At 41.7% G+C, this 22,691-nt stretch overlaps 1 protein-coding gene across 1 annotated transcript in view; it reads left to right on the top strand.

The window, feature by feature from the left end:
- ST3GAL1 (ST3 beta-galactoside alpha-2,3-sialyltransferase 1) overlaps positions 1-22,691 on the top strand; it is a 106,073-nt gene that overhangs the window by 47,567 nt on the left and 35,815 nt on the right. Inside the window, exon 2 of the mRNA XM_063299698.1 lies at positions 15,109-15,283. The gene's annotated coding sequence lies outside the window, so the exon portion shown is untranslated. The remainder of the gene's footprint in view (positions 1-15,108; positions 15,284-22,691) is intronic.

Raw genomic sequence — 22,691 nt, 5'->3', positions numbered from 1 at the left:
TGAGAACTGGTCATAAGTTATTTTTTTCAACCCCATTGTGAGTCCGAAGTGTCACTAAATGAATGGTTGTTAAGTGAGGACTACCTGCCAATATCTGATAATAGTTTGCCTCATAGAATTGTAGAGTTGGAAGGATCATCTAGTCCAACCCTCTGCAATGTACAGAAGAACCAATTAAACTATCTGAGAAGCGGCTGTCCAACTTATTAAAATCCTCCAGAAATGGAGAACCCACAATCTTTGTAGGTAGACTGATACACTGTTGTACACATCAGGGACCTTTACCTTATATTTACATGAAACCTAGGTAGCTGTAACTTCTACTCATCATTTCTGGTCCTGGTTTCTTTCTTTTCTTTTTTGGTTTTAAAGCTTTATTCATTCTTTTTCCAGCATATACATAAAAACTACAAAGAATGAAACAAAAAATACTACAAGAAGAAAGAAAAGTGCGAAAATACAAAGGGGACGACTAGTGGCTTCTGACTTTCTACAGCAAAGATCACATAACTCAATATCAATCTCTTAGTCTAATTTAAACTAAAATAAACATTATTTCTGTAACATGTTTCCATTCGGAATATAACATTTGCTTCTAAAACAAACTGGCTTTCCCACTTAAAGAATATATAAAAAAACCATTTGCAGCATAATGTTTCACCTAATAAACCACTAATCAAATACTATCCTTTTTCACTACAATTTTACTCCTATCTGCTAAAAAAAGAAAAAAAAAGGTCTGTCTACATTTGATTAATATGATTCAAAAAGAAACAAGCATCCACCAAAACGGTTAAAAAACCATCCTAATAAACATATTTATGCAGTTAACCAAAGCGTTTATATACTTAAACATTACGTCTTACAACATTTTCATATTTAAACAACCACCTTATTAATATCCTTTTACCCCAAATACATCATTATCCCAAAACCAAAAATGTCCATTTGAGCCTTTAAGAGACCATCCTGATAAGCACAATTAAACCATTATCCCACTTCAAAATAGCCTAAGGCATTTACATGTCTCAGTATTATAGACAGGGCTTTCTCCTTATAAATCTCAAATTTAACAGCCTGCCTTATAAAGTCCAAATAATCTTCAAAAACCTTCCTTGAAGCTTAATTCTGTTCTTTGGTCTCGATGTTCCAGGAATGCAGCCATTTCCATCCCTCCCGTTACATCCAGAGCTTTTCCTTCTTCAAGATTAGGTTAGCATTCCACAATTCAGTTTTTCTCCCTTCACTTCCACCCTTGTCATCTTCTTCAAACTGTTCGTAGACTTTAGGTTCCGTCAGTTCTGAGAGATGTTCCAGGACAGGGGTAACCCTAAGATAAAATTCGTTAAAGAGTGCTTTGCTTTCTTCCATGTCCCTCCACCGAACTTTATGGCACCCTCTAGTGCCTCAGGAACACATTAGGCAGGAGATGGGGAAAGTTCTTCAGTTAATCATCAGGAAGCCTTCATAAACATGAAAGAAAATGGAAACAGAAGCTGTGAGAACGGCTTCTATTTCTGGTCCTGGTTTCTGTGGTCATGGAAAATAGTTTGGGTTCTTCTTCCCTGAAGCTTCCCTTGATATACATGAACTCCCCTATCATATCTCCCTTCATCTTCAGTATGAACACCCCAAGTTCTTTCAGCCTATCTTCATAGGGCATAGGTTCATGATCAAAAGGTACCAGCTGTTGTATTTTGCAGAAATGAAAATGTCCTTTTCAGTTGTGTTTGAGAGGTTCGGTCCCTTAAATGTATTAATCCTTATAGCAAATCATACACTTTTCTACACATTTTTGACTTAGCAGTGACTTTTAACATAGAACTTTAATTTAAAGAAACAAAATCATTGGCATTTCACTGAACTGTTCGGCCTCTGCTAAGAAAAGGAAACAGGTAGAAAATCGATTCATAAGCATAAAGTAAAGTTGATAGCTCAGCTATCGTGCCTAAGCCAATGCTTTAAGTAATACTGCAACCTCTTTCTAACTTGCTCATGACCCCTAGTGGGCGGTCCCAATCTATAGTTTGAATGCTCCTTGCTTAAATATGTTAGAATTTAGTGTATCTTAGTCCAAAAACGTTAAATATCTCATGCCTTCAATACGTTTCCAGTAAGATTAAATTTTTAAAAGCTTACTCTGACACTAAATTCTTTCTTCTGATCATGATGATTCCATAAACAACTTTTAAGTTATGCATTCGGTATGGTGTCATAGGTCCCTTTCTACTTTTCATGATGGTATTAAATGTTAGTTTGCTCCTCACTGTTGCTTTCTCATCAGCAACTGGAAATGTAATACCAGCTTGTATTTAAATAGGACACTGTGTTTAATTAATATCCTGATTAATTTTTGATGAGTAATTGCTTTCTAATTATCTGCTGGGCTTATTCTTTCTCTACAGTATCACTCCAAGGTGAGGTGATGGATCATCTCATCAAAGTTGAGGTAGCACTGAATTGATTAAAATCTAATTCATGGTGTATTTCTTAGTCTGGACAAAGCATGGCAGAGTCTTCCTGGTTTTTTTAGCAGCCCCCCATAATCTCCCTCCCCTCCCCATGAATGAGGTGAAGATGAATGTTGCTCTTAAGTGACCTGGGGAAGGGATGCAATTTATAATATTGGAAGGGGGCAGAAAAGTAACATAAAATAGCTGGCTGGAAGAGCCAGGTTTTCACAGCTTTATGAAAGTTTAACATGGTTGGGGCCATATAAATGTCAGGGGTGATGCTGTCCCACCAGATGGGGTCAGCTGTGGAGGTGAGCCTTCTAGGTCTCACGAGATGACAGTGCTTTAGAACTGGGACATAGAGCACATCAACTTTTCCCGATCTAACTGGTAGAGCAGAGATGTTCTATGTTCTGAGTATCTGTGAGAAAAGCATAATTAGAACACAAGATGGATTTGTGCAATGGCCCATAGCTGCCATGTGCTCATGGAGCAGCAGCTGGAAGTCCAAGAGAATCACCCAATTACATACCAGTTCTGCTTGGGGAAGTGTGACCCCATTGAGAACTAGGATGGTAAGTTTCTGTGACCAGAAGGTCTTTGAAACCAAAGCCACATTGCATTGATCAGGCAGAATGGGGTTGGGGTGGAATGCAAATATCTTGGCTTCCAAGATTGCGTTCCCCAGGAAGAATTCAAAATGATATCAGTTCAATTAAGTTAATGTATTTTGGCATTTCTGCCTTTCTGGAAATGCTTAGAAAGTCCGCCAGTGAACATTTGTTCATCTCATGTTTTCATACTTCACTTGGAGAAAAGAAACCCTTTTGTGTATGTCTGCATAATTAGACAGTGACATCTTTTCCTGAAGCATTTCCTATGAAGATGAAAAGGGTAGAAGGAAGAAAAGTAAGATGAAATACTTATTCTCCCATAACATGAGATGGGTGGCTACATAAATTTAATAATTAATAAATAAATAAATAAAACTCTTGAATTCCTATTACTTGCTTTGTACTGTTCGTATGTTAGCTCAGGCCTTAACTGGGTGTTCTTTCTCCATTTTGAAATAAGGAGTATTTAAATAGGCAATGAATACCCACTGGGCTACTGGCCCAAGAAGGCCTGTTTCCTTATACTGTATAATGCTTGCAAAATGCTAATCAATATGATAAATGGGTAGGGAGGTAGAATCAGTTTATGACATGAAGTTAAATCTCTCAGATCTTGGATTCCATGTCAGGCTTTTGCAACAAAACAACCAAGTGCCTCCGGACATCTCAAAAGCTACCCAATTTTTCATTCAGGTCTCAGGATTTCAAGTCAGTGAAGTAAACCATGATCCATGGAACTTAGAAACAAAGTGATTTGTCTGCCCCAAGATGGTCAGCTGGATCTTGGAGAGAGCCAGCAAAGCCACGTGTTCACTGCAACTGTTTCCTTAAGGAGGTGATATTCCCTTCTAGCAGTGCCTTGTTTTCCTACCCGGAATCAAAACTGGATTTCTACATCAGTGTGGATTCTCGCTTTAGACTCAAAAGAGTTAAGATAAAGATTGCATTTCATTCTATATGTTGTTGTTGTTTTTATTCCTTTAATCTTTTTGACTTCACTGCTTTTCACTGTTCTGCATTATTAAAAAAGAAAAAAAAATTAAAAAATGCATTCCAGTTTCCCATCACAATAGCTTGATGTGCCTTGGGATGGAGAAGAATGTCCCTGAGGGTAGGAGGGTTTAAAGGCTTAACTTTGTATGAAGTAAGAGGCCAGCCAAAAATGAATGCAGCCTTCAGTTGGAGAAAAGCTGTGCGCCGCTGTTGCATGCCAAAAGTGAATTCTGTGTCTCAAGGGGCAAGACCTTCCCGGAACTTCATTTTGCCTAAATCCATCATGTCTACAGGAAGTGAGCTGGCATGAAATAAGTGTGTTTTGAGCCCTTCATTTTTATGTGAGAATTCAGAAAATGGAGTTTTATTCTTGTTCAATGGAAAACCCGCGGGCAATAAAGTATTACAAATTACAGTGTTCCCGGAGTTGAAAACTTGTGTGATTGAGAATGCAGAATAGATGAGTATTATTCCCCATCCTGGCGTATTTAGCAGAAATATGCAAAGAAAAGGGATATTATATTGGCTTAGACTTCTGGAAGATGTTTTCCCACACATCTGGGGTACACCAATTTGGGAAATACTGTAATTTGTGGCCAGCTTCTGTCCCCCCCTCCCTCAATAAATGTGTGGCTCCATTTCTTGGTCTCATCTCAACCCTGCTTTTTTTTTTTTTTTTTTTACTGTTTCAGCAGCTCATCCCAGATGGAACTTTTATTTTAAGCACCGGGACCAAGTGGCTAAGAGTATGCATGTTTGTTTGGAATTACTATTCAAGAAATAAAAGCCAGTTTTTGATAAAACGGTGCTATCTGTCAGGACCTACTGTAGGAAACATGCCTTCTCTGAGGTAGGGCTGGCCTTCTGAAAACCATCTCCCCAGAGATCCATAAAGTTCCCACCATGATGACATTCAGAAAGTCACTGAAAACTTGGCTGTTATCTCAGATCTTGGGGCAAAGTGGATACTGAGCCTGTCTGATGCTGTGTGGTTGTAGAGAGTTTGCATCTGGAGATCACGATCTGTTTCTTTTCATTTTGTTAATGTAAGCTGCACAGAGTCCTCTGGAGTTGGGTGGCGTCTTCTGTGTATTCAGTAAATGAAATGTCCACTATATCAGAGCATGTGGCACGCGCATGCACACACACACAGCTGCGCAAAGAGACACCCTCATGCCAAAGTAACTTTATCAAAGCTGATTGAAGACTTTGGTTTTCTGCTCATTGTTTGCTATACGGCTCTGTAAACTTCCATTTTAATAGGCAATAAAACGCAAAGTGCAGGGCCCATCGTTTCCGGGCTTTTGAAGTGTATCAAACTGACAACTTCTCTGGTTTTGAGCAAGATCAAGCAATAAATTCAGGAAATCATTACAGCCATTCTAACAATTATTTATACGTAACGCTGAGGACTTTGTATTGTAATGTCCATGACTAACTTTTTTTTAAAGGGAAAAGAGATTATTTGTTTTTATCCGTTTGCTTATTGGGATTTGGGGTGGTTTGGGGGAGTCATGTTTCAGCCACTATTCAACTCAAATGTTATAAAGAGAAACCATTAGCTTCTGTCGAAAGAAATGGCTATCCCACCTCCAGCTTTATTTATTTATTCATTTATTCATTCTATTGAAGAATTTATAGGGCCGCCCAACTTGAACGTGGCAACTCCAGGGCTGTATGATAGACCAAAAACAAAACAAGAAAAACAATTTCAGTTAAATCCCAACCAGGTATTAATAGGTGACCTGAGACTCACATTGGTACCCCGCCCCCTCCAGATGGGAACTCCAAAGGCCAGTGGGATTAGCCCCAACCATATCTCAGGTGGGGTGGGGGGCAGCCACAGCAGAAAAGGCAGTTGCTTTTCTTCAGCATTGTTCAAATAAAAGGGGAAAAAATGAGGATTGTTTCCTGTCTCCACCTCACATAGTTTCCTCTCTCTCTCTCTGGCTGTATTTGCTCATTGACTAAGAGTGAAAGAGCAGTTAACACGCCTATCCTGCCCTCCAGGATAAGGTAAGCTGACGTTAGCAAAGGTGCTGTACCCATAGAGCTGCTGAAGGTGCATTTTATCCAAAGTAAGTTGCATCCAAGCTCTTATTTGAGAAGAACAGAGTCATTGGGAGTTGGGCAACACATGAATTTAATAAATAAGCAGCAGCAGCACTGGGCCATCTTAGGGATGTCGTATTGTGCTACAATGATTAAGTGAGCTGTTTCTTTAGCCATAGTCTACATTTTCCCTATATTTGACCTAGAAGAATGCTCTAGGTAACCCTACAGTATTAAAACATTTGTTTCCAAGATGTGGAAGGAATATATCATCAATGTATCATCAAGATTCCACAATGACACATCATTACTGCAGGGTTTTTTTTTCCCCCTGCCTCTATTTTATATCATAATATGGTGAAATCTCATTTCAGAGAACAATAGAAAGAGTATAACTGTTGTGCTTTCCTATTTCTGGGATGATTAGCTGATTCATTTCCTTTCTAGAGGGTTGGGGATGAAACCAGTTGGGTTATACACACTTTGGCCATGTCATTTCCATTAACGTTTTTTGGCTTTGCACAACACATAATAACCACACAGAGGCTAAACTGACACAGCACATGAAGCTAAAATTGATAAGTTAATTGGTTGCTCAGTGTGTCATTGGAACAGAGAGGAAAAGTATATTATAAGCCTGTAAGAAAACATATATGATACCCAGCTTGTCAGTGTGCGGTGGTTAACTCCTGCTGAAATGACTCCCACAATAAATATGTGCATGTGACATGCAGAGGTGTATTTGATTCAATTTATATAGCCATCTCACAAACAGTGACTCTAGGCAACTTGTGTAGGATTAAAATAACCATACATCTAAAGCAGTACCCTGGTCCAATGGAAGAACCAGATGGTCAAGTCTTTAGGAAAGGCCAGCATGGTTGGGACCATCTGAATGTAAGAGGGGATTCACTATTCCATAAGGCAGGTGCTGGAACAGAGAGGATATGTTTCCTGGGTCCCTTCCATGACAATCCACACAGCTGCATTCTGGAGTAGTGATAGCTTCCAGGGGGTCCTCAATGACAACCCCATGTAGAACGCAGTAGTCCAAGTGGGAGATAACCAAGGTATGGATGACCATGAGCAAGGATTTCCTGATGCAAGAATGGGGACAAATTATCATCCTTTAACCCACCACAATCAAAACAATGTTGGTCACTTAAAGTACATACAGAATAAAAATTAAAACACCCACAGTTAAGTGATTTGGAAGTGAAGTGGTAGTGAATGAAGAGACAGCCACCAAAGCCTTGCAAAATCACAGCTGTTTTTTTTGTTTTTGGGGTTTATTAAACTTAAAATTATTAAAACTTAGGGTTAAAGAATGTTTATTTGGTTTGCTTTAAGGATTTGATTGATGTTATTCCCTTTTAAAGATTTGGAATTACTGTTTTGAATTGTCTTTGGTTTTTGGGTTTATTAAGATTGGGATTATTAAAATTGTTGTACTATTAAGTATAATAGCAGACAACTTAGGTGCTTTTTAACTTGATTTTTATAGTAGACAAATGTGTGGAACAGTGGTAGGAAGGGAGTAATTAAATAGGTTTTATCTTTTGGAGGGGAGAAAAATGTTTAGGAGGTTTATATGATTTTTTTTCTTTCTTTTAATATAAAGGCGAGGAGTAACAGTACTTAGTGATTTTTATTATGTGTTAAAGTGGAATGATTTACAGAAATAATGTGGTGTTTTGGTTTAATACAGAGTAAGACTGATTGTGGAAATTTTGTATATCCTTGCTGTTAAAAGTTGCAATCCACACCTTTTTGTAAATTTAAAAAGAACAGTTGTTGAATTAATGACCAATTAAAATTGCATGAAAAATGTCCCACTAATGAAATCAATTGATCTGCACTTCCATATACCAACCTCTCTCTTTTCTCATTCACACACACACACAGACATACACCCCTCCTTCCTTGCAGCAGGAACAGAAAAAAAGAAAAAGAACAGGATGGAAATGGGGTAAGAAGATAGGATTCCTAGGGAGGAAAAAGAAAGGGGAGAACAAAACAGTGGAGATAAGGAAGGTAGCTACAAAGGAAGGAAATGAGAGATAGAAAAAATGGATTAAAATTCACCAAGCAAACACAGCTTTTCTCCAAAGAAGGTTATTTTCAAAAGGATCTTTTCCTTTTTTAGCCAGTGTAAGACAATAACTCCTCCCTGATTCGTTATTTCAAATAATTAATGAAATGATTTCATTATTTATCATCATTATTTCAAAGCGTATCTTCCCAAGGTTCTGGAAATAAAGCCAGATTGTTTTTAATGGAGCCTGCTTCCCAGTAAGGAAATAGCTCATCTTTTGACCAGTAATGGCCAAAAAAAAAAAAAGTGGGAAAGATTATGGCAGATACTACAATTTATACAAGTGAGTTAAGGCTTGCTTACTTTTGGACTAACAACAGAATCCTATTTACTCAGAAGTAAGGTACAATTGCTTCCAGAAAAGCATATGAAATAATGCAGCCTTGGATTTCTTGCAAGATAAAATTGTACTATTATTATTATTATTATTATTATTATTATTATTATTATTATTATTATTATTATTATTATTATGCCTTTGGGGCAAGTAAAGGCAGCTGGCTGAGTGAAAAGTCAGCAATCTACTTTTCCTTTAAAGCATTCTGGGGAAAAAACAACAACACTGGTTTGGAAAGAGAAGACAGGAGAGTCTTCCCCAACTTGCAACGTGATTTACAAATAAGGCTGCTTGCCTTTGACAAACTAGAAAAGAGCATTGCACTTTAGCTTAGTGGAATGGCCTGGATTGCCTTTTGCAACAACCGGCATGCTATCTGGGAGTCGCAGTTCCGATATAGTTGAAAAGGACCAGGTTGAGAACCGCTGTGTCACACATAAATAAACTGCTACTAACTTCAACCTCACTGTTAGTGCAGAGAGGCCCCTGACCTGATTTAAAGCTGTTCAGGATCTTGGAGCCAGAAACATTCCAGTGAGCTTGATGGTTCACAGCTGCTCTCATTCTTTTGGGAGAAGAAAAATGCTTGGGAGTAGCCACAATAATATACCCCCCTTTCACAGGCTCACTGCGTAAATTGTCCCCACCTTGTTTCACTGACCCATTATAAATGGCAGCTAATCCATCTAGTTACACCATTGCAAGCCTTTAAGCTTTTTTTGTTTTACCTGCTGAAGTCAATGAATCAGCAGATCAGGCTGTAAGGAAAGCCCAGATGCTGAAATAATTCTTGTGGGATCTTTTTTAACCATGCATTTTACGGCCTGAAATGAAAAGCACTAATCCATGTGATCCTTTCAGACACAGACCCATACTCTAGGTGAGTACCTGGGTCCTACTTTTTGCCTTGAATTCTTGCAGCAATTGTAAGTGGAAGGAGGGTGATCCCCCTGGAGTCCCATTCATGGATGCTGAAGGATCAGCTGGCTGAATATCAGTTTGAAAAATGGCTGGCTGCAAATGTGTTCCTTGTTTATCATCATTTCTACCACATATTCTAAGTTTCCTTGCTCTGTAATGCCTTCTCAGATAGAGGAAGGGGCAGCAGAGAGAGAGTCTTGGGGTTTACAATGCCAACATTTTTGGTGGATGTCATTGGTGGGAGAAGCTGGCCAGAAAAAGGATGAGTCTGAAATAATGCCTTGCAGGAGGAGGGGAAAAATATTTTGCAGTTTTTCCTCTGCCAGTTCTCATTCCTTTTGATGGCAGAGTGTCTTTTGAACTCTCTTCTTGAGGAAAAGAGAACTTGGGTGGAAACACTTAAAGGCTGAATACAGTGTTCTTGCATTTCTTTAGCAGTGAGATACTGAATATATTTATTTATTACATTAAAGACTGCCGCTCCTACAAAATATCCTTAAGTTTACAGTAAACATTAAAATCAATTGAACGCACCAGTTATAGTGAAAACAGAATCCGTAACTTCATAAAAGATGACTGGTATCCCCTTTCCACCACCAACTATCTGACCTGTCGGAAGTTCTGTGAAACAGCCTCGGGATGTGTGCAGAGAGTTGTTCAGCCTTTCATTCCACAAACTTCTTTCCAGCACCCTGCCCCATCTCTGGCTTTGTAAGGTTCAAGTTAATCTCAAGGGAAGCTATCAATGCCAAACTCCTCTCCGAGGCCTTTTCCAGATAGGGACACATGGACCATCAAGGAAGTTTCTGAATGATGGGAAGAGGACCAGTCAACCAGTCTACCCCTCCCCCTGAAAAAAGCTTCAGAACACTCCCAAGAGAAATTAGAAATATATTTTTGTAGCCTGTGAATGAAATGAAAAACAGAGTGGATATCTCAGCACAGCATTAATCAGGAATACTCTCAGTCCCCAGGAAGGCAGGGGCTTCATTCTGAGCATGGAATACCTAAATGACACCATAAGCCTCCTTTTATGAAAAGAAATGACGGGGAAGAGATGAAGCGCAAATTTAACCTTGTTTTCCTGGCTGAAGTAACTTGTACTCCTGTTGCAACTGTGCACTCTCTCTATTTTAAAAAAATTGGGGTAGTGTTGTTAAAAATGAAGAACTTCCTATTCAGATCTGATTCATTCAGAACCTCCCATAGCATAATCAACCAATAAGCAGATTTTCCTGCCTGCTTTGGAATTGGCTTTCTTTGAAAGATCACTAGTATGCACATTTACATGAGCTTTAAATAGATCCATGCTGTTGGGGAAGTAGCTGTTTGTGTCCCTTTCTAGCTTTAACTACCTTACTCTGCATCCCTGCCCTTGCCCCATCTGATGCTGCTGTTAGCCTGCAGTAAAGGAAAAAAAAAATACAGGGAGAGATCTTACTGTCTTTTATTATAATAGCTGGGTTGGGGTGATTTTGATTCTGCAAAGAAGTGGAAAGAGTTAACCCTCTCACTTTCCTTCCAAATTAAAGCCTGCCTCCTCTGCTAGGTTGAAATAAAAATAAACACATTGCTTGCTTGCACTGTTCCCGCTGTCCTGTGTCCTTTGGCCCTTGAAAGGAGTCAGAATCTAAAGGTTCCAACTCTCCATCTGTAATCTGAGCTGTGCAGACCTGGTTTTTTTCTTCTTTTCTGATCTGGCTAATTTGCATCTAGCCTGGGAGGGTGGGGTCTCACCCACACCAGCTACGAAAGTTCCTCCTGTTGCTTCAAATGTGCCACTCTGTTCAATGTGCGGTTGGGGAAGAAGTTAGTGCTGGGCTTAAACTGGGCTCCCTGGAGGGGAGAAAGTGACAGGAAGGCTCTAAAGTTGAGAGCAGACATCAAAGTGGGGAGGCTTGTCCAGCATTCACTGTGAATAGAGGTGAAATTCCTGATTGTCAATTCTTCAGGTGGTGGAAGAATTTAAAAATGTAATCCAAAGCTTTTTTCCACTCCTGCTTTCTTCCTTGAATGGGGAGAAATCCATTTCTGAAATGCTTGTTAGATAAATGCATGTGTTTTTCCATGATAATAGTTCCGTATTATAATGCAATGAATGTTTTTATGTGCTGTGGGAAACCTTAAGCTTAATGTGTGCTAGTTTGCTAAATGCACCCATTTTTTTCCTGTTATTATCTATACACAGATAATTTGTTTAGCATTCTCATGAATCATATGCAGGCTAATTAGGAAAGACAGCATAAATTAGTGAACTTTTTGATGGAGATGATCTCCCTTGCAGAAAGATGGCAAACGTTATGGAGGAACATTTGTCAATTACTTTTCGTCTCAGAGGGATATAGAAATTGACAAATTTGAAAGTAAAACCTAAGTATGTACATGTACACACAAACACACACACCCTTCATCTACTCATCATATCCAGATAATGCAAATAGAAATGTGTTTGCTCTTATGCTATTTTACTATTCTTTTGGCAAATACACTATAGAATAATTGATTAATTGACGGGCCAAGGCAACTGTTCCTTTTCAGCAGAATTCCCCTCTGTCTCCCCCCACCTTACATCTGCTCCCATATCCATGCTCCGTTATTGTGCCTAAAGATTTTGGCACCTGCAGCATCAACAGACTTGGCAAATGGCATCTTAGTATCCTGTTCAGTTGCCAAACAGATATCCATTCTTGGCAAAAGGGCACATGCCAGGATGTTCCTTTGCTTAGCAAGGCTTAAACACAAGCACTCTCCAGCAGTCAATAAATGTCAGGACCGTCTTTTAAAATGTTTTTGATCCAAGCAGCCCTTTTCAGGGCTGAGGGCTTGTGAAGGTGAGGAGCTTAAGGCAGAAGAAAAGGGAGAGGATCGAGGCAGCATAGAAAAATATCCTGTCTGGGTATTTTCTCCGAGAACTTTTTTTTAGCAGACAACCACATTGACAAAGGACTGGGGAGGACAGTCCATTCAATACCAGCATTGTGTAGAAGAATTCTCCTGTATCTTTTTTGGGGTTTTTTCTTACCAGTTCTATTCAATTTGATGAAAAAGAATATGCTTTGGAAAGGCTTCCAGAGAAGAAGAGAACTTCTGTGAAATTCTTAAGGGTGGAGTATCTAGTTCTTTATTTAGGGATGAGGTGACCAAGGGGTGTGGGCAAACATTCTGTTCATTGTATGATTCTCTCTCTGGCAGTTTGCAGGCTCCCTAGCTTCCTGCACTTCCATTTCCATAGCCAGTTTGGTCTAGTGGTTAAGGTGCTGGGCTAGAAACCAGGAGTCTGTGAGTTCTAGTCCCGCCTGAGGCATGAATGCCATCTGGGTGACCTTGGGCCAGTCCCTCTCTCAGCCCAACCCACCTCACAGGGTTGGTGTTGTGGGGAAAACAGGAGGAAGAAGGAGTCTTAGGTATGTTCGCCGCCTTGAGTTATTTATAAAAATAACAAAGGCAGGATAAAAATTAAGTGAATAAATACTGTGGAATTCTTCTACACAATGCTGGTATTGAATGGACTGTCCTCCCCAGTCCTTTGTCAATGTGGTTGTCTGCTAAAAAAAGTTCTTGGAGAAAATACCCAGACAGGATATTTTTCTATGCTGCCTTGATCCTCTCCCTTTTCTTCTGCCTTAAGCTCCTCATCTTCACAAAGGTTTTTTTCAGGAGGACAGCCAGGGAAACATCAACAATAGCACACCTTCTACTGCTTTGAACAATAAAGAAAGCTGGGGGTTTTTTAAAAAAAAAAAAGCCAAGGGGAGAAATTTGAAAGATGTTTCGAGGCATCTGGAGAAGATAGGAAAACAAAAGCCTCATTAGCAGAAGGAGTAAGTTCTGGAGAACTTGCAAGCTAACTTTGGTGCAATGTGATTTAATGCCCCCTAAAGCTGACTGCCATGTCCAAGAGACAAAGGCAATGAACATCTTTCTTTGCGCCTTCAAAACCAAGGCTGTGCAGTGTCAGTTGGGGCTGAGGTCCTCCCCTTCTTCCTGGCCCCATGAGCCAACAATTGTTACACAAGCCAGCTGCACCACAATAGGGGTGCATTGGATAAGGTTGGGCCCTACCATTAGGCACGTAGGGATCCCCTCAGCAGCAGATGGCCAGGAAAGTATGGAGTAACAGCAAGATAGTAGAGGACAGATATATGTATTCGGCATAGCCTGCCCTGAGTTTGCTTGTTCCCCTCAGAAGCATTTCAAGATATTCTCTTACTGCCAGTGTTGAAATATGATGCAGCTTAGTTTCTGTATATGGAACAGAAGAGGTGTCTCCTTGACCCATCAGCAGCAAAATGTCTTCGATTGGCTTTAATAGAGCCAATGCAGCCATTCAGAAGGACTAGAGCCCTTTCTTTGGTCAACATTTGGGGCCAGGGGCTAGATCAGAGCCTCAGGGCCAGCTAGCCATGCCTGAGGTCTGTGGGGCTGAGACCACAAAACCCGTATGCCAGAAGATTCTCTTAAAAGAAAGGGGAGAGAAGTTGGATCTTCCTCTAGATCAGTGTTTCTCAACCTCAGGAACTTTAAGATGTGTGGACTTCAACTCCCAGAATTCCATGCTGGCTGGGGAATTCTGGGAGTTGAAGTCCACACATCTTAGAGTTCCTGAGGTTGAGAAACACTGATCTAGATCCTAAAAGCGCTCTCCTGCTTTTCTCAGAAGATCTCCGATTGTTTAATCCCATCAACAGCAAACCTGGGAGGAAGGCTGGACTGAGGGAGAGAGTGGCTGGCCCAAAGTCACCCCACAAGCTTCCATAGCTGAGGGTGGACTTGAACCTGGGTAGTCTTAGTCCAACACCACACTCACTATATCACGTATTCTGCCTGGGTCCCAGAGTGCCCCCCACAGGTGATTTCCATGAGCTCTCCATGTTCTGCACAGTTTCCTTCAATCAGCATCATTTGTTTTGCTGATGATGATTACAGGAATATAAGCCACTCAGATTCGTTTTTTGATTGAAGTGGCATAAAAACACTTGTAATAAGTACACATGGAGCTACTGGACATTAAGAACCTGATCAACAGAAGCATTATGCAGACCTCAACTCCGTTTGCAATCTCAGCCAGCCTTGCCTGTAGATTTTGAAACAAACTTCATAAAGACTAACAGCACAGTGTTCATATACAATATTCTGTACGAGTATTTTCTTTCTTTCTCTGCTTCTTAATATCCCACTTCTATTTTGTATGACAAGGGGGTGTATGTAGTACTTCCTTCTCCTATTTTCCCCACAACAACAACAACAACTTGTGAGATGGGCTGGGCTGAAAGAGAATGACTGGGCCCAAATCGTTGCTGGCTTTAAGCAGAAAGGTGGAACAGAATTACTGTTGTTATTATTAGGAGCACAGCACAGTCAGCCAAAAAGCAGAGGATCCTGAATTTTAGAGGATACACCTAGAAAAAGGAAGGTTAGAGAAAAAAAGGCATGTGGGTTTCCATTACTGTATTCTCAGCAAATCTAAGATAGCCCTCCCATTTGAAATATAGATTATTTAGGGGGCGAGGGAGAAAATTAAAAAAAAGCCAACTTAGTCTTTCCTTCAGGTGAATAGTACTGGATGGGTGATGTAACTAGAGATGTATATATGTCTTGATGCCAGTCTTTGAATCAAACTGGATTCTTTGCTCTTTCCTGTAGACCCATGAAGATCCCAAGCACGTGCCTACCTCTCTGCTGCTGAAGGAGAGCAGTTTCACTGGGATGGAACAGGAAAAAATGAGGGGAAGAAGCGGAGATCTCCAGTGAGAGGAGAAAATCCATCAATGGCCTACCTGGGGTTCAGAAAACCAGCCAAGTGAAAAAAGCTGGCAAGGTACATGAGTCCTTTTGAGCATCTCGCAATGCAGAGTTGGCTCTAGGTCTGGTAACCACGTGTCTTTCCCAGAATGTCTCCTGAGAAGGGGTTGAGTGTCAAAGGAGTTCTTCCGCCGCAGTGGAGTCTGCAAAATGCAAAACATTAGAAGTGCCCAAGAATAAGGCTTGGCTTTTGTGGCACCAGCTGGTGACCCAAGGCTAGGCCTGGCCCTTGTTGCGTGGCCTCTAGGGGGGAACGAAACCATGGAGAGCTGCTGGCAGTAGCTATTAATCAGGAGAAGTGGGACACTGAAACAAACACAGCTGAGTGGGGTGTTCTGCCCTGCTGAGTGTGCCACCCAGGCACTCCCTTATGCCATGATACCCTATTCTGGTACCACCCAGTTTTCTGTAGTTCTCCCCCTTTTCTGTCAACCAGCCAACCTATTCCAACTTCACTGGGTGGTTTTATGCCTCTTTCCTCTAAGTTTTCCTACATTTAGTTAAGGGCTTCCCCAGCTGCCTTCTTTTAGGGGCATTGGGAGTGCTAATCCCATTGCTTCCAGCACACTGGGATGATGCCAGTTTGTACATGGTGAGCTAATACCCTTACTTTCTGGAATTGGTCTGCCAGGGTTTACACTGAACACTTTTATCTAACACTTCTGAAAACCATAAGGGGCTGTTACTTTTTTTTTTTCCATTGGGTTGAAAAATCTGTCCTGTGCTACGTTTTAATTAAAGTCTATCTCTACTAATCTCTGCACATTTGTGGGGGGAGGGGGAAATTCTTTGAAATTCTGTGTGAGCTGGGATGGAGGAGGCAAATGAAAAGGGAGGCTGAACACTTTGATAGCTCAGATTTTAAAAGAAACTGCCATCGATCACAACAGGAACAGTGACCACCATCTTTAAAAAATGCACACCATTTTATTTTGCCTGTGTTCTTCCTGGAGGCTTCCAGGATTGCTGTCCACCTAATTCAGTATTAACATTTTTAATGAGGCATATGGTTTGCAGCCAAAAAGCCACATGGAGGGCTTTATAATGTGCAAATCCTTATGAGTGTGAGTCCTGATTTATATTTTTTTCCTATTTTGAATAATTCCAACCCTATTTCTTCCACAGTATGTGTCAATCTTGTTTCTTTAAAGGATTTCCCATATACCCTGCAAAAATATAGCATGGGAATCAGCCTCCCCCTTGGCATATTAGGTAGATGCCTATAGAAGTGTATGTGCAGTAGGCAAAGGGACGTGCATGGGTGTCTGTGGGGTAGGGGTAAGCCCAGCACCTTCCCCTATCCAGATCTAGGAAATTAATTAAATAAATACTCTTTCTCCTGTTGGATTCCGGTCTTCCAACCAGGTCAGTGGGAGGCAGAGGCACAGGACTCAGGAGGCTCCCTCTCCCATCATTTTAGACAAGAGAAGCTAGAAAAATTCTCCTGGATGAAATTCTTGTATTTAATTGGTGGCAAGGTGACCAAAAGATACGAGTGTCCTGTTTCATTGGGCAATCGTCTCTCCATTATCTTCACCCTCCTTATTTTCACACTAAATTATATCATTTAAAGTAGTGGAGGAGGGAGATTCCCAAGAAATGATGGAACTCTAAGTCACTTCCTGGTCACTGTGGATTGTAGCCTCCTACTAGAATAGACCTTAGGCATCTGATGGATCAGAAGCCACTTGGGATTTTCCTGAGAATTTGGCAAACATCTCTGCCTCCACTTGGCTGATCTCTAGAATATGGAGGTGGCCAAAGTGCTAGATGAGTTTGCCCCTGCATGACCTCCCTCCTGTCTTGATCCCAGGCAGTGCCTTGGTGTTCCAAGGAGAGAGAATGGAGTAAAACCCAAAAGAAATGCAACTGAGCATGGATACAACCTGCTCATTACCTATAACGCTCTGTGAAGCATGGCACATGGATAGATCAGGGAACACCTTCCCAAATGTGATTCTTGTTGAGAAACAGAAAAAGCGTGTTGAGAAACGGTGACCACCACCCCCAAAAAAATCCATAGGGCAGGGACAAGAAGACAGGACGTTTGAGCAGTAGTTCCCACACGCTAACCCCAACTGGCCCCAGCTATCTTTCATTTAAAAAGGCCTTGAAGACTCTTTTATTCCCAGTGGGCCTTCAATCCAGTGAATGGGCTGTTGGACAACCATTGCTGATTATGTTAAAAATTATTTGTTCTCTGTGTTATTTGTCTTTCTGTTGTGCTCATTCTGTAATCCCCAGAGTCCTTGTGATTGGGGTGGTATCCAAAACCATAGCATGAATAAGTTAGTCAATCCTGCTGGAACCTTTCCTATGAAGCTTTTCAAGGAGGGATGCTACTGTAGTTGCAAAGGGAGAATCCTGTCCTTGAGAGTTTTTTTTGGTCGGGGTTTGCGCATACAACGCGTTGTGGCATTCCGTGAGCGATGCACGAACAAATAAACAGTCCACAGTCTGTCGTAGAAAAAACACTATACAGACTTTACTGTGCAATATATTACAATCAATCCACAGCCCTACAACCACTACTCCAACACCCCAGCAACCAACACCCATGGTGCACTGTTCTTTATACATGCATTGTGCTGTGTCATGCCACACCCTACAGGTGTAGGCACTGAGCTTGATATGACAAGCAGTCCAGCTGTGCTCCATGCACACAGACAGAAATATACTATAAGGAGTATACCCTGACATTTTTTTCCTTCTCTTGAAGAAGTTGGGAGAAATAATCCACTTGAAAGTTCTGGGCAAAAACTTGGGAAAGAATTTGGGTGGGTTCTCTGTGTTTAGCTGCAGCTGAAACAGAAGTTTGGACAGTGGTGGTTGGTCTTAAAGCTGGGTCAGGGTCATCACTGGATGTACACTGCATGTATTGAAATGATCCCCAGCTCCAAAATTAAGACCATAATTCTTACAGTGAAATAAAACCAGTTTGGAAAAGGGACACAGTGTTCTGTTTCTCTACAGTCTGATTCATGGGACAAAAACATATTCATCTCCATTTCAGCCACAAACATTTGCCTACTATACAAATACTTAATCTGCTGAACAGATGTGAGGGGACAGAAAAGGGCCTTGTAGTGTTGTGTGTGTATTGTGGTTTTGTCTCCTCTCTGTCCCCAGGATTAGACTGTTAATGTTTGTGCCAGTTTTGGAGCATAAGCATACAGCATCTTAAGTAGCAAGTTGATGGAAGTTTTTCCAGTGGAACTTAATAGTACTAGAGGGCAAAAAGGGGTTTAGCGGACCTAAGAAGGTGAGAAGGGATCAGATAGCAAGAGTCTTTTATTGGAAAAGAAGGAAAGAGTACAACAGTTAACCTGGGAGTTTAGATAAAAACTTCTGTCCTTTCACCTGTACCTGCATTTACAGCTTACTCTTTTTTATTTTATTTTTATTTATCAAATTTGTCACTGCCCATCTCCTCCCACTGGAGGGACTCTGGGCGGTTTACAACAGAATACTCACTAGAACAAATATATGAGATGCCTTATAAAAATTACATATCATTAATAATATAAATAGAAGTAAAGTCCAGATGGCTGTGATCTCGTTCAGTCTTTGAGTGGAAGGGGTACTTCAAGGCACTAGCCAACCCCAGACATGACTGTTCTCCCTGCCCAGGCCAGGTGGAAGAGCCAGGTCTTCACGTTTCTCCAAAAGGCCAGGAGCAATGGGGCTAGCCTCACCTCTGGGGGCAAGATGTTCCAGAGGGCAGGTGCTACTGCAGAGATGGCCGGCCTCCTGGACCCCACCAGATGGAATTCTCTTATCGACGGGGTCCGCAGCAGGACCTCTCTGCATGATCGGCTGGGGCAGGCTGATGTAACGGGGAAGAGGCGGTCCCTCAGGTAGCCTGGCCCCATGCCATGTAGGGCTTTAAAGGTGATAACCAACACCTTGAATTGGACCCAGAAGCAGACTGGCACCCAATGCAGCTCACATAGCAAAGGTGTTATGTGCACCCTTCTAGGGGCGCCACAAATAGCCCACACGGCCACATTCTGGACCAGCTGAAGCTTCCCAATACTCTTCAAGGGTAGCCCCATGTAGAGCGCATTGCAGTAGTCGATATGGGAGATAGCAAGGGCATGAGTGACCGTTCAAAGGGCTTCCCGATCCAGGAGGGGGCGTAACTGGTGCACAACACCGAGCTGCACAAAGGCCCTCCTGGCCACGGCTGCCACCTGCTCTTTGAGCAGGAGCCGTGAGTCCAAGAGGACCCCCAAGTTACAAACCAGGTCTGTCTGGGGCAGTGCAACCCCATCCAGAACCAAAGATGACAAAGTCCTCTTTGCTATCCTTGCTGAAACTATAAGCCGCTTAGTGTCCGCAGGTTAATTTACAGTATATTAAACTGAGCAGCTTTGAAAAACAATTTGGAAGAAGTGCTTCAGACCTCACATAAGCAACTCTCTGCTATCCATCGAGGCCTACATGCTTCTTTTTTTTGTATGCTTCGGCCCCAGCTTGAAAAGGATGCTGTTGCTGTAGTGAATCAAATCATTAAAGGAACACATCTTTAGCACAATTCTTAAAGCAACTGCATCTTGTTTCAGGTCTGTGTGGGAAGGGGCTGCTTTAAAGAGTAGCTGAAAAGTGCTGTGATCCCAGGAGGTTTGGAGAACTGCTTACAAATTGTGTTTTGAAGTATGCATAGTCCTCATAGACAAGTTAATTTCTTATCTTTCAAGACTGGGCTGAGGAAACCAACTCACAATAGATTCAGCACAATGTCTCAGGAGCCTGGAGGATTCATAGATTCAGATTGTACCTTTAAAGCAGCCTTTCTCAACCTTGGCAACTTTAAGATAGGTGGACTTCAACTCCCAGAATTCACCAGCCAGCCAGCTGTGCTGGCTGAGGAACTCTGGGGGTTGAAGTCCACCTATCTTAAAGTTGCCAAGGTTGAGAAACACTGCTTTGAAGACTGTGGTAACAGAGTTCTGCTTTCTCCTTTATTGCTTTCAGGTTTAGCCTCTAGCACAAAGTCGATTAGGCCATGGACACATGTGGATGCCCAGCTTCTGTTTTACAGCCTTGAGAGCATCCCTAGATTGCTCTGCTGAAATTTGGTAGCAAAACCACCCATTTTTTGAGAGCTTAATTCTTTTTTTTTTCTTTTTAAGTTGGGACAGACAACATTTGAGGTCAGCAGGCAGGATGATGCTGCAGGAGACTTTATTTTGTTGTTCTTGTTTTCCTGGGTTTGGGAAAAGGCATTCTGAGGTCTTGTGTTGGCTATTTCAATGCATTGTTATGGTTATTTTATGCCAAAATGGCACCGCTAATTTTCAGCTGCTGTGATCAAAGGAAGTTTCAAGGGCCATGGTTCCAGAGTATCCAAAGGCTTAATTGATCTATTCTGAATTTATCCAGAATATTGGGGGGAACCCCAAAGGGACTATCTCCTCTAGGTAGCATCTGTCCACTGTATGTGAATCAAAGTTGGAGGGATTTCTCTAGGTGCCTGTCTCCAGAGAAAAAGGGGAGAGTGGGACTCAGAGGATGATTTTATTAGAGTTGCCCCCTCCCTATGGAACATCTTGCACCCTCAGTCAGATTGGCCCCCATCTTAATTTCCTGAAGAAAAGCACTGATACCAGTTCTCTTCCTGGAGGCATTTGGTAGGGAAGACTTGGCGGACGACAGCATTGGGATGATTTTGTTGTACATTATATATTCCGGTCTTGTTGTAAGTTGTGTTTTATTCATGTAGCCCACTTAAAGTCTAGAGATGTAGCCTACAAATTCTTGCAGGTGGCCTTGCATTTATTTATTCTTGCAATAAATAAATATTGGTGTTATCACCCAACATGACTCCTGCAACCAGGGGGAGGAGACAGGAAGCAGGTTCCCCTTTGGAAAGTGATGAGCTGCCCCTGAAACATTGCTGCGGTCAGCCAGCATGGATCTCCTAGACCAGTGTTTCTCAACCTTGGCAACTTGAAGATGTGTGGACTTCAACTCCCAGAATTCCCCAGCCAGCCATGCTGGCTGGGGAATTCTGGGAGTTGAAGTCCACACATCTTCAAGTTGCCAAGGTTGAGAAACACTGACCTAGACAGATGAAAAAGTTCATTCTTCGCTGATGTACAACTGGAGAATTTTTCCTTCCTTGCTGTTTCAAGGCTGGAATTCTTCCAAGTATATTGCAGCCAAGGCAATGTGCCCTCGAAGTGAGAGTACGCCACAGGGTACAAGGTTTGCCATGTTTCCTGAGAGCTCTCGTTATAATGCTTTGGCCCTGTCCTTTTGTCTCACAAGTGCCAAAGAAACTGGGGAGCAGGCTGCATGTGGCATTGAGGCTGGCTGATGAGCAATCAGCGGCCTGGCACACAGATGGTCTTTAGTTGAAGATGCGCCAACTTGGGTAGTGGAAGGGACTGGGCTGCACTGTTTGGATTTAATACCACAAAGCTGAGGAAAGGCTCAATGCTGAGCTCTGCTTTGTAGGTCTTTGGGTAGAGGCCAGGCGTTAGTGTATATTCTCTCTTGCCAACCCAAGCTGGCATTGCACAAAATTGCATTTACAGCCACAGCTGAAAATGATAGATGAGCAAAGGTGAATCAAGCCCATTTATGGGCCAAGCTGAACTAGCTGGGCAGGACTGCCACAACCTCTCGTGAAAGTCATCCCCCTACCCTCTTTTCAGTTACAAATTATTAAGGAGACACCAGTTGTGAAAATAGCTTGATGCTACTTGAGTGGCGTGCTGAGATACCAGCTAGAAACGGGCATTCTCCCCTCTGTTTCAGATGGTAAGTAATTATTGCTCAAGAGTGAACACTGTTTTTTAATGGTTGGAAAGCATTTAAAGATGCCACACCACAAGAAGCAGTATTCAGACATTTCAAATAATCCTATCTTCCTCATTCTCCATTGCGTGACTGACTGTCCTGTATCAATCTCCTGCAAAAGGGAGGTTTCCAGGTGTGTTGGACATATAATTCCTAGTCGGCATGTCTGGAGATAGTTCCCAAGTATCTTTGGAACCAGTTGTTCCTATCCAACAGCGGCTGAACTTCTTTCAAAATTAATTTCTGATCAATAGTTCAGAGATTGAAAGGCAGTGGAACTGTCAGTCTATAACATAGATCACTTTTTGTTCTTATCCCTCAGCAGAGTGGCCGCCTCTGGAGTGGGGGGAAAGTTATAGAAACAGAGTTTTTACTCTAGAAAGAGCCTGGAGTAGACCTACCTAACTTGGCAAAAGTTATCTAGATATAGATACCTAAGAAACGCTCTACTCTTCAGGCCATGGGTCAGTCTAATCAAATGTTCTGCATCGCATTCTAGCCAACCAGCTACATTAGAAAGCAAAGAAACATGGGCCAGAAGTGATAGATTCGGTCTTCAGAAGCTGAGTAGTAAGCAGCTTTCAAGACTAATAGCCATTAGTGGCACGATCCTCCGT

The sequence above is a fragment of the Candoia aspera genome, chromosome 3 (assembly GCF_035149785.1).
Source record: "Candoia aspera isolate rCanAsp1 chromosome 3, rCanAsp1.hap2, whole genome shotgun sequence".
Lineage (NCBI taxonomy): Eukaryota > Metazoa > Chordata > Lepidosauria > Squamata > Boidae > Candoia > Candoia aspera.
This window is presented reverse-complemented; position numbering and strand designations above follow the sequence as displayed.